The following is a 12,693-nucleotide window of genomic DNA, read 5'->3' as shown; positions in this document are numbered from 1 at the left end:
AGCTAGACCTAATCAATTATTGATATAATAAAGGCAAATATTTAGAACATCATTAATACAACACCTTCATGACAGTCCAGCCCTCCAAATCTTGAAATAATAAATAACTGAATTCACTTCAATGATATATTTTGATCTTCATTCATTATTATTATTATTATCATTTACTTTTTATTATTTATTTATTTATTTATTTTTATTTTTATTTTTATTATTATTATTATTATTATTATTATTATTATTATTATTATTATTATTATTATTATACATATACATTTGCTCTACCACGATTTTACAATGGCATTGAGCACTGTTTCCCAAAAAAATGAGAGATTTTTTCTTTATATTTATATTATTATTATTATTATTATTATTATTATTATTGTTATTATTATGTCTTTGCCATTAACATTATCATTGTTTCTCTGTTAGGCATCTTGTACAGGGACATGTTTTGCCTAACCAGTCTCATTACGTTTTGAGTGAAATAAATTTATGAATTATGAATTACACCAATGTCATCTATCGATAAAAACATCGATTCGATTAATTAACAGCAGCCTTTCGCACTGTGACAGTGCCGATAGAAAACAGCAACTTTTTGGCATGCGGCAGTGCCGATAGAAAACGGCAGCTTTTTGGCACTGCGGCAGTGCCGATAGAAAACAGCAGCTTTTTTGGCACTGCGGCAGTGCCAAATCGGCACTGCGGCAGTGCCGATAGCCACTACCGTATATACCTGTAAGGAGTGACAATAATTGTAAAGGTATACATTTACCATGTAACCCTCTTCAGTGTGAAGCTCGTATTGCGCAGCTTGATGATGACACGTTTGTATTCGTTAGGAATGAAAACAGTCTTACAGCTGTATTAAAGGTTATAGATAAAAAATATCTGGTTTAAGTCTTAATAAGCAAAAAAACAAGAGCCATGTGGCTAGGGAAATGGAAAAGTCGTAAAGATAAACCACGGATTGTGTTGGAGTAGTGAACCAATACAAATATTAGGCATTTATATCGGTTATGACAATATCAAAAGTGAAAATTTAAATTGGAATAATAAATTACTTAGTTTTGAAAAAATATTAAACGTTTGGAAATGTAGAACATTATCATTTATGGGAAAAAACACTATTTTAAAAAGTCTAGGACTCTCAAAGCTGTTGTATAATGCATCAATAATTAAAACCAAAGAATTTGTTGAAAATAAAGTTAAAACTCTCATAAGTCAATTTATTTGGGATGGAAAGTAAGAAAAAATCGAAAGAAAAACAATGATTGGTTTACCTAAAAATGGTGGAATAAAAATGCCTGACTTTCGTTTACAATGTAAAGCCCTGAAAAAATGCTGGGCGAGAAAACTTCTTGAAAAAGATAATGCGAAGTGAAAAATACTTCCATTATACTATTTCAATAAGATTTGTACAGTAGATGTTATCTTTACTATGTCAAACGTTAAAATAAGACAACATTCTTTGGTTAAGATTCTTCCTTCCTTTTATAAAAATGTACTCAAGGCTACTGCCGAATATAATGCTTGTAATATTAAAGAAGTTGTCAATTACACAATGATGTTATAGAACAGAACCTTTAGGGAAATAAGTTTATACATTTAAACCAGCAGTTATTTTTATATAAAAAACAGGATTGCATCTGGTTTTGTCAAAATAAAAGATATTATCAATAACAATAGAATGATGACGTCCAAGGAAATCTTAAGAAAACTAAAACATAAGAGTAACTATGTGAATATGGTTCACTTATTAACGCTGTCCCAACTGACTGGGTTCAGATTATAAAAGAAGATGTTGATGTCAAGTAAACTATCACATTAGTATTAACATACAAGATATCACAAAAATGAAATCTAAAAATATATTGTTGTTTCATTGAATCTCATTTTACTTGTCCTGTTGCACAAGTTAAATGGGAAAATGAATTAACTAGTGGAAAATTGATTGAATGGGAAACTATATGGCTTCAAATAGTTAAAAATCTAACTAACTTTAAGTATTTAAATTTTAATTTTAAGTTTTTACATAAAATTATTCCTTCAAAAAAAAGGTTATATGGTTGAAAACTAAAAGAATCTGACTTATGCTCTAAGTTTAATGATATTAAAGATGAAGAGCATAGGTTCTTCAATTGCTTTTTAGTCTATAGTCTATGGAAATAATATGTGCATCATTTAATTAGATTTGTACATAAACCAATGATTACGCACAAAGACATTGTCTTAGGTAGTAACATTAACATTATTAACGAGATTTATACAATTGCGATGTACACAATTTATGAACAAAAAAAATCTTCTAGAGCTAAATAAACCTGTATATAAGGACATCCGGATATATTTTACAATTGAATTAACATCTATAATTGAATATGACTTATATAAAAACAAAAAAAGGAGAAATGACAAATAGAAACACATTATTAACCAATTATAATTTATAGTGAATATGTTGTCAAAACATTATTTGCTATAAGATGATACAGTACAATCTTTAAACGGGCATATAGGTATGTGTACATGTGCTGTGTGTATATGATTTAAATATGTGATTTGGTTTTTTGGGGTTTTTTTTTATAAAAAGAAATCACCCCCACGCTGGTGGCATGACACGGGCTCAGCAATGACCAATACAGGCAGCAATGGTCAAGTTGAGATAATGTATGAAAATAAAATGACAATGAGAAGAGATGGATATTCAACTAAAGAAAAAAGAAAATTGAAAATTGATAAATGAAAATATTATTGTTATTATTCATGTTTGCATTTGTTATTTAAAATTTTGTTTTTATGATTTAGAGAATCGTGTTGTTTGTACATAAATGAAAATGATACTGGATAAAGGTGTGTTACCCCACAAGAGAGAAAAAAAAGGACTCCTTTAATATCTTTTTATTTTACGTTTTAACGACTTTTCTTTTTGGTTGCAACTTCAAATTGCTCATGCATTTAATAATTTTTTTGTTTCTAATTTTTCTAATGAGCAATTAACATCTGACTTTTCTGAATCCTCTTGCGTGGAACATGATGGCACTTTTGCTTCTCTTGACTTGATTCAAACTAACACTCGCGAAGTTCTCAAGATGATCAATAAGCTCAAATGTGGTAAAAGTCCCGGTCCTGATGGGATCACGTCTACTATGTTGAAGTTATCGGCAATTTATATTGTCGAGCCACTCACAAGGCTGTTCAATATTTCACTTAAAATAGGGAAAATACCCTCGGACTGGAAAAATGCCACCATTGCTCTATGTGGAACTGGTTTGCATCGTTTTTATGTAACCGCTTACAGAAAGTAAACTTTAGAGGTTCATTTTCAGAGGAATCCGCAGTTACCTCTGGGGTCCCGCAAGGGTCTGTTTTAGGACCGATTTTATATAACATTTTTGTTCTGGACCTCGCAGACAATATAGCTTCATATATTCCGCTATATACAGACGATACGGTCTTGTATCGGGCTATTCGTTGTCCTCTTGATGAACATGTCCTTCAATCCGATTTAGATACTATACAATTGGAGTAAGAATAATCACATGACTATTAACGAAACTAAATGTAAAATAATGAGAATCACCCGCTCAAAAATTGTCAGTGAATCCTTGAAAACTTACAGTATTAATGGTTCCCAGCTCGACATTGTAAAACATTATAAGTATCTTGGTGTTATTATTTTTTCAAATTTAGGGTGGGGGGAACATATAAAATCTGTCATATGTAAATCTTCACGTCTCTTGGGTTTCATCAAACGGCTCATTCCTTTTTCTAATTCAAAACACATATTAAAATTATACACTGCTTTTGTTCGACCTCTCATTGAGTATGGTGTCCCAGCCTGGAATCCCTATCAACAAGGACATATTCAGCAATTAGAACGCATTCAAAAGAGAGCGACAAGGGCCTGTTATTTATTTATCAATTGTCCACCTTATGAAGAGAGACTTACTAACCTTAGAATACTTCCTCTAAAACACCGATTTAATTTACTGACAATCTCATTTATTTGTAAGTGTCTCTACTCAATTCATGATGTGGATATATTTCCATTTGTTTCTGTCAATCAAAGACACACGGACAATTTAAAATTTACACATGCTTTTGCCAGGACTAATGCTTTAAAACACACAGCTTTTAATAGTTTCCCTCGACTCTGGAATGCTTTACCTGCTGATAAAAGAAATTTATTACTCTTTAACATTAAAATTTTTTTGAGAGAACTGAATGATTATTATAACAACATTTAAGGGATTTGGGAATTTGCTCGATTTCTCTCTCTGTGGTTTATTTTATCTGTACTTTTTATTAGGCCCTTTTAATCTTTTTGTAATTATATTATGTTTTATTATACCGTACTGCATTTTAATGTTTATAATATTTTTTTTTTAATTATGTATATAGAATTGCGATATTGTATTTTTGTTGTAATGAGGAGAGCCCCTCGACAGTAGATCTTCTACCTTTGGGCAATCCTGCCACATGACAACAATTATTATTTTGAAATATTATATTTGTATATTTTATATATTCATATCTATTTGGCGAAATAAATGAAATGAATTGAAACTAATGGCGAAAAGTCATGTTCTGTTGTTAAAACAGACATAGTAAGTCTAGGTATTATTATTATTATTATTATTATTATTATTATTATTATTATTGTTATTATTATTATTTGTTTCTTATCAATGAAACACTCTGCTGACTGTTAACATAGTCGTTGCTATGCCTTACGTACGTAAGGTTATCACCCACCAGTTTTTTAGGGTTTTTTTTAATACCGTGTATGTAATTATTGTGTAATCCTCCACCACCATTATATAATTCCACATTGATTTAGACTATATTCATTCTTGATATGTTACTATAGTTTGCTCTTGTGAACGATCGCTCTCAGAATTTTCGTTAAAACCACCGCCTCTTGTTCGTGTTACTGGACTAAAAAAAGTCATCAAAACGGAGACACATTTAAGAGACAGAGAGGGTGCATACGATCATAACAAAGGAGAAAATGGTAATTTGACGTTAACCATCATTTTCTTTTAGTAATAAAATTGTTTATATTGCTATGTGTCCTGTATTTTATAAACTGTAAAATATTATTTGTGCCATATTGCAAATAAGCCGGCTTTTGTTAAATGAGTAATAGAGGCAGGTTTTTTATTCATGTATCTTTTGGTATTGTTGTCCTTCTTGTATACTTATAAATAATTATCTATATTATAATTATGCTTATTTAAATCCATACGAGCATAGTTTTGTTATGTTACGTCAGATAAAATCGGTGATTCGTGTTAACCTACCTACCTGAAAAACCGTAACAACATGTAGATCATCGAAGTCTTCATCTGACGAAGTGAATATAATTCCATATTTCAGCTAAATTGAAGAAAAAACATTGACTTTATGGTCGATTTTACTCTGAATGTTTAGCTGTTTTGAACACGTGGCATTGTTTATACAGCCACCTATATTCCCAAGGTTTGACGTGAAAAAAAAAGTTATTGATCGTCCAACTATATGTTAAGATATGCTTGTAGTTAATTATACAAGTAAGAAAGCACGAACGATAAAATATATTTCACTTCGTGGCGTGCGCCATTTAATGCTCACATAGCAACAACTTAAATCATCGCCTATAGGTGGCGGTATAGCGTTTATTATTAAAGCGTTTATAATATTGTTACATCCTCCCATTTTTATAAAAGCTTCTTATGAATTATTTGGGAGTACGCATCTAATTGAATCCAAACGATTATCTGAAATGATTTATAATCAAGGATATAGTAATTGTAGTCGAATCCGTAGGAAAGCCGGTTAACCGATGTTAACAAAAAGGTAAACTTCAATTAAACATTAACATTAACGCTAAACTTTAAATGCAAAACAGTTCATAACAGTTTCAACAACTTTCAAAGTTTGAAGAGTTCATGCTGATCAGTACAACAAACATAATCATTTAACTTGATTGGTTCAAGGCGGATTCGTGGAAGTGGTTGTTAGTATTGGTATGTCTGGTTGGATCACTGGTTTTGGATTGGTGTTAGGAGTAGGTGCGATATTGTGCGTGTTAGTGACATCTTCAATTTGATGTGCGTTAGTCGGTGGGTCAGGAATATCATAGTTTGAGAAGTCCGGTTGTTCTTTGGTTTTCCATAAGTGTTCACGGTTTCGTATGTACATGGTATTTCCTTGTACCATCTTGTAAGACCTTTCACTTAGTCTTTTGCATACTTTGGCCTTTTTCCACTTCTTTTCACCTATTCGAAACGGTTTCATTCTAAATATGCACTGTGGTTTCTAAGATATAAGTTAAGTAGCGCGCCCTACCTAATTCCATTACGTGGCGCTGTTTAGTACACAAACGCGCAATCACACGGAAGTAAACCACGTTGAGTGATAACAGAAACAATCTGTAAAAATACGTCACGGGCTGCAGCCAAAAGAAATCAATTTTTAGAGGTTTCGCCAAAAAAAATCATGAATATTTATTAGATGACGTACCCAGGCACCTGTTCATCACGGAAAATCGACTGGAGCTTGAAAGGATGTGGAAGAAAGGGTATTCTAAAGTTTTTCCAAAAAAAAAAAAGGTAGGCAGCTCATTTATTATCTAATTTTGCTGTTAAATGTAATTCCCCATATAATATGTTGATACTAGTGTGATCCTTAATCATCATAAAAACCATCACTGTTGTGTTATGTCGACAATGTTGGGGCCTAAATTTAGTATCTCAACAGGGCACGGGTTTCGCTAGCCTACGTACGCAGCATAGAACGTACATGGTATAGGCCATATAAGTTTAATTGGTACCTGGAATTGGTTATCAATTACATATGATCTTGCTGTATTTATTTTTAATAACAATATTATTATTATTATTATTATTATTATTATTATTATTATATGAGCCTATATTATATATATATATTATATATATATTACATTATTAATATATATATGTATTACATTATTAATCTATTATTATTATTATATGGGCCTATATTATATTTTATTATGTATATTATTATTATTATTAGTATTATTTTTGTTATTATTATTATTAAAATTGTTATTAGAAGTATGCTTAGTAAAGAAGTAGCAGTAATCAGTGCCAAGGATATATAGGCCTAGGTAGGCATGACAACCTTTGTTCAATCAAACCAATTATATTAACTGTAACTTTATTGTTTCTTTCATATGAAAGATGGATGGACTGAGTTAAGACTATTGCAGGTTAATGCTAGGCTTCATCACAGTAGTTATCTATTGCTTATGATACTGCAATGTAGTGGACTAAGCAATGTATTGCAGTAAGTAATCAATCATAATACACTATAATGATTGATGATGAAAATATATAGTCACTATGATGATAACAATATATAATGATAGTGATAATATGTGCTGATAATTATAATGTTAATAATGTTGATACTGATATTGTGATATCTATAATGATAATAGCAATAATATTTTATCTATACAATACATGCACTTATACACTATTATTTTGTTTAAAGAACCAGTCTAAGTTTGATTATGTACAAATTGTATTCCAGTATTCTGTAAAGTGCTGTGAGACTAATTTATTTATTGTTTATTGGTGCTATATAAATATAAATTATTATTATTATTATTATTATTATTATTATTATTATTATTATTATTATTATTGGTGCTATATCAATATAAATTATTATTATTATTATTATTATTATTATTATTATTATTTCAATTATTATTTTTATTATTATAATTATTATTATTATCATCATCATCAACATCATTATCATCATAATCATTACAGTATGTACACATTAATTATTTAATCTCTGTGAATAATTTAAAAAAAAAATACTGTATTTTTCAGAAATGAAATTTAGCCTACAAAATCATTTTGTTCTTTCAGGGTTACCTCACTGTACATATCTGCATCACTCATGAAAAAGGATAAGCAATGGAAGGTTATCATGCAACAGTTCTACTTCTGACTTTGATTGTGAAAGACACTATATAAATACAAAACCATCACCATTATGAATAATACATTAATGTAAGGAATTCGACTGCTTCTGCTTCTATTAATTTTTATGGTGTAGCACACATTTTTTAATATAGATTTTTCTAGTCTTGGCCCATTTATTTTTCGAATAAAATATCAAGATATTTTGATTTGTTAAGTCATGGAAATAGTTTAATGGATAGTCATGCATGCAAGACTTTCTATAGAATTATTCTTTTCTTTATATAACTTGAAAGTAATATTTCCTTTTCATCGCTTACTATATTATAACTAAAAGTTAATTTTAAAAAATCTACATATACTTTTATTCTTTGTTCTAAAGCATTTTAACATTATGTTAGCATTGCTTTGACAACATTTCATGCATGTTTAGAATATGACAAAATGTCATGGTATTACCTTTATATTAGGATGTAAATTAAATTTTGGGTCTAATAATTATTATTAATCATAATGTAAATGATTAATTGTTTTAGCACTTTCATTTTTATATCAATCATGTACAGTATTCTGATTTTGAAGTTATCATTTCAAAATGGCATTTTAAAAATGTTTTAAATATTTGAAAATATCGGTGACGTTCATTTTTAATACAGCATTGATAATAGAGTAGCATTGATAATAAAATACTATTTTAAACGAATGTAATGCCTCACATTGCATTTTTCTTTGGTTTGGACTATCATTTTTTCAGAACCAAAATATGTATATGCAAAATTACACAAGCTAAAGTCAAGTATACTAATAGTTGAAAATGGCTTAAAAAAACAGAGATGCTAAAAAAAAATATACTACCACAGTAATAATAAATATAGGCCTACACTACAGTACATAATGGCCTGACCTGGGGGGGGGGGTGTCCCGATTATTATTATTATTATTATTTATTATTATTATTATTATTATCATTATCATTATCATTATCATTGTTATTGTTATTGTTATTGTTATTGATATTATTATTACTATTATTACTATTATTATTATCGAGAACGATTGAGAATCAGATATTCGCACGATATGCATTAGAAACCGCTATCGAAACTGTACGGTTCCCTTGAGTAGCCACTAACAACGGTTTGTTTGTACTGTATTTGTTTTCTCGAGTAAACGTTGCAAATAGGGGCCTAGCTGGTACATGGAGTTATTATTATCAAAATAATTATAACTCCATGGCTGGTATCTACGGAAGCACGTAAGTGCCATTCGACTTGACGACTTGTCAAGATAATTTATGTTGTCAAGTCGACATAATATACATATCATGTCGACATGGCGAGATACATTATCTTGACAAGTCGACATACTAAAAATTGTATGTTGTCATGGCGAGATAGATTATCTTGACAAGTCGACATAATACATATTGTATGTTGTCATGGCGAGATAGATTATCTTGACAAGTCGACATAATATAAGTTGTATGTTGTCATGGCAATAGGTTATCTTGACAAGTCGGCATAATAATAGTTGTATGTTGTCATGGCGAGATAGATTATCTTGACAAGTCGACATAGTAAAAATTGTATGTTGTCATGGCGAGATAGATTATCTTGACAAGTCGACATAGTAAAAATTGTATGTTGTCATGGCGAGATAGATTATCTTGACAAGTCGACAAAGTAAAAATTGTATGTTGTCATGGCGAGATAGATTATCTCGACAATTCGACATAATGAAAGTTGTATGTTATCATGGCAAGATAGATTATCTTGACAAGTCGACATAATACAAATTGTATCTTGTCATGGCGAGATAGATTGTCTTGACAAGTCGACATAATAATAGTTGTATGTTGTCATGGCGAGATAGATTTTCTTGACAAGTCGACATAATAAAAATTGTATGTTGTCATGGCGAGATAGATTATCTTGACAAGTCGACATAATACATACACTTTTTAGTATGATATCGCCTATCTCGTTATGACAACAAAACATTTTTAGTATGTCGACTTGTCAAGATAATCTATCTCGCCGTGTCGGCATGATATGTATATTATGTCAACTTGACAACATAATTATCTTGACAAGTCGTCAAGTCGAATGGCACTTAGGTGCTTCCGTAGGTATCGATAATACTTACTGGTGTTTATTTCATGATTATTCAGTTCTATATATTGATGTTAGCTTTCGAATAAAGGTATTATTGTCTGGAAATCCTGGCATTATTAGTTGAGGGTCTTAATTTGCGGGGTCTGATATTTCGAGTGGGTCTGATACCGCGTAGTCTTAGGTCTTAGCTTTCGTGGTCTGAGCTTTCGGGACACCCCTAACACGGACGCTGCACGCGCTCTCCCGCAGTAAGATATTTCTATGCAGAATAGTCCTATATTTAATCTGTTTTTTGAGTTAAACCAGCCGGGAAGCCTTGATAAAACCAAATTAGGCCTATATTATATATTATATTTTTATATAATATATATTAGCCTTATTAACACAAATATCAACAACGTGTGGTGTTTTTGTCTTGTTTTCGTGTACTTTCGAATTGGTGGCGCTGTTCAATATATTTTACGTTTTTTCGCAAAAAAAAAAATATAATTGTCATTTTTATAAATTTTTGTTGGTAATCACAGCACATCATTTTATTTATATACAAATTCTTATGATTTTTTTTTCTCAATAGTCTTTTAGCTGACTTCAAGAAGGGGGGGGGGTGGTGCCGGGATGGATGAGACAAGTGGCCATATATTGCTTATTTAACCTTTCCTGAGTTCGGGAAAAATACTTTCAAAAATCAAAATGTTGAGATGCAACGATAATTACAGAAACAAAACATGATATGATGAGACAGGAAAATCGGGTGAAAACGAGGCTGATCACTTTTTTTTCAGTAGCTTGGTAGCATTTTCTAACCAACTCATATATATATATATATATTCAAGAAAAGTCTGTCAATTTGGGCAAGCAGCTGATCGAAAAATCGTCCCGACGATCGAGCGACTAGACAATACATACAGTACACTAGTACTCAGTAATCGTTTACGTACGCAGTTATAGAGAGACGGTTTAGTCAACGTCAATTCAATCATGGAGGAATAATTCAATTGAATTAATAAACGTATATCAGTCCGATGACTTGTTTGTTTATAATTAGGTCTACACCTATGCCTATGATTAGCACAGTCAGTGTCTACCCAGCAGCATTAGCGCACTCCTGTCCCGGACACTGCTCCAGTCCCGCAGCAGGTGAGTTCGCATGCAGCCTTATCCAGCTGACGGTAAAGTTAGTAGGTTTCTACTACTAGCCTAGCCTAGACTTGTCATGCCATGCCATGGCGACTTTGTCAAATTAACTGTGCTAGTGCATTTTTTTTCCATAATAATAGACCTACCCAGCTAACACAAAACGTTAAAAAAACGTTTTGAATTGGTTTTAGTTTGGGTTTCGTTTTTGTGAAACGTTTTCAAAACGTTTTTAAAACGTGCAAGTTAAAAAATTGTGCTTTCTGATAAGAGACTTTTACACCAAAACGTTAAAAAAACGTACGCAAAAAACTTAAAAACAAGTGTATAAAATAGAACGAAATCACAACGTTCTGTAAACTTTATATCACAACCAACTTTTCACAAAAATTTTTATCGTTTTTATAAAACGTTTTAAAAACGATTTTAAAACGTCGCTGTGTAAACCTTGCCTTTTGATTGCAGATTGTTTGCACCAAAACGTTAAAAAAACATTCGAAAAAAGTACGCAAATAAACTTACAAACAGGTGCATAAAATAGAACGAAATCACAACGTTTACAGAACGTTATATAACCAAATTTTCACCAACTTTCATCAAAAATGTTATCGTTTTTATAAAACGTTTTAAAAACGATGTTAAAACGTCGCAGTGTAATATTGCCTTTTGTTTGCAGATCTAATGCACCATAACGATATAAAAACGTTATAATAACATACACAAAGACTCCTCAACAAATGTATAATTAGAACGAAATCACAACGTTCACAGAACGTTATATCAAAAACAAATTTTCACCAATTGTCAGATAAATTGTTATCGTTTTTAAAAATCGTTCTTAAAACGATTTTAAAACGTCGCCATATATTGCGTTTTATTTGCAGATTCCTTGTACAAAAAGTTATAAAAACGTTATAATAACCAGGCCCGTAGCCAGGTCATTTCAAGGGGGGGATTCTCTGGGCGTGGGGTCCAGAGGCCCCGGTGGGGTCGGGGGCGAAGCCCCCGAAGCCAGAGCAGTTTTTGTGTTTAATGGGTCTATAATAATGTTATAAAAGCAGTTATGTTTTGAAAAAGATCTATGTAATAAAAAGGTGGTAATATAATAAAATTAGAAAATATTTCGTGAGTGGATTTCCCGTACGATTAAAAATCGTAACGGTACTGCATCGTGAGTGGATTTCCCGTACGACTAAACATCGTAACGGTACTTGGTTTGGTCTACAGGAGTTCGTGCTTCGAATAGGTCATTCCATTCATTGAAGAAGCCTTTTCTTGGAGAAAGTGTACCTTTTAGCAAAGGTTTGTCTAGGTCGAAACTAACTCAGGCTATATAAAAATTAATTGGTGATCCGCTACACTAGCGGATCACCTCTTGTTATTGTCAGGATCATCATCATCATCTTCTTTTTTTTCTTATTCTTCTTTCTTTCTCCCCTTTTCTGTTCGCACGATATCTCAAAAACTGCCAC

At 31.3% G+C, this 12,693-nt stretch overlaps 1 long non-coding RNA gene across 4 annotated transcripts in view; it reads left to right on the top strand.

Moving 5' to 3' along the window:
• The first annotated feature begins 11,072 nt into the window (after positions 1–11,072).
• LOC117103768 overlaps positions 11,073–12,693 on the top strand; it is a 23,696-nt gene continuing 22,075 nt past the window's right edge. For 2 of the 4 annotated variants that reach the window (XR_004444655.1, XR_004444654.1), the window contains exon 1: positions 11,073–11,224. This is a non-coding gene — a long non-coding RNA (uncharacterized LOC117103768). The remainder of the gene's footprint in view (positions 11,225–12,693) is intronic. The other 2 variants (XR_004444653.1, XR_004444652.1) reach the window with 1 other exon arrangement.

Source organism: Anneissia japonica, unplaced genomic scaffold (genome assembly GCF_011630105.1).
Source record: "Anneissia japonica isolate Jap-2015-1 unplaced genomic scaffold, ASM1163010v1 scaffold287848_len282238_cov107, whole genome shotgun sequence".
NCBI lineage: Eukaryota > Metazoa > Echinodermata > Crinoidea > Comatulida > Comatulidae > Anneissia > Anneissia japonica.
The sequence above is the reverse complement of the archived record's forward strand: the minus strand, read 5'-3'. Positions and strand labels throughout refer to the sequence as shown.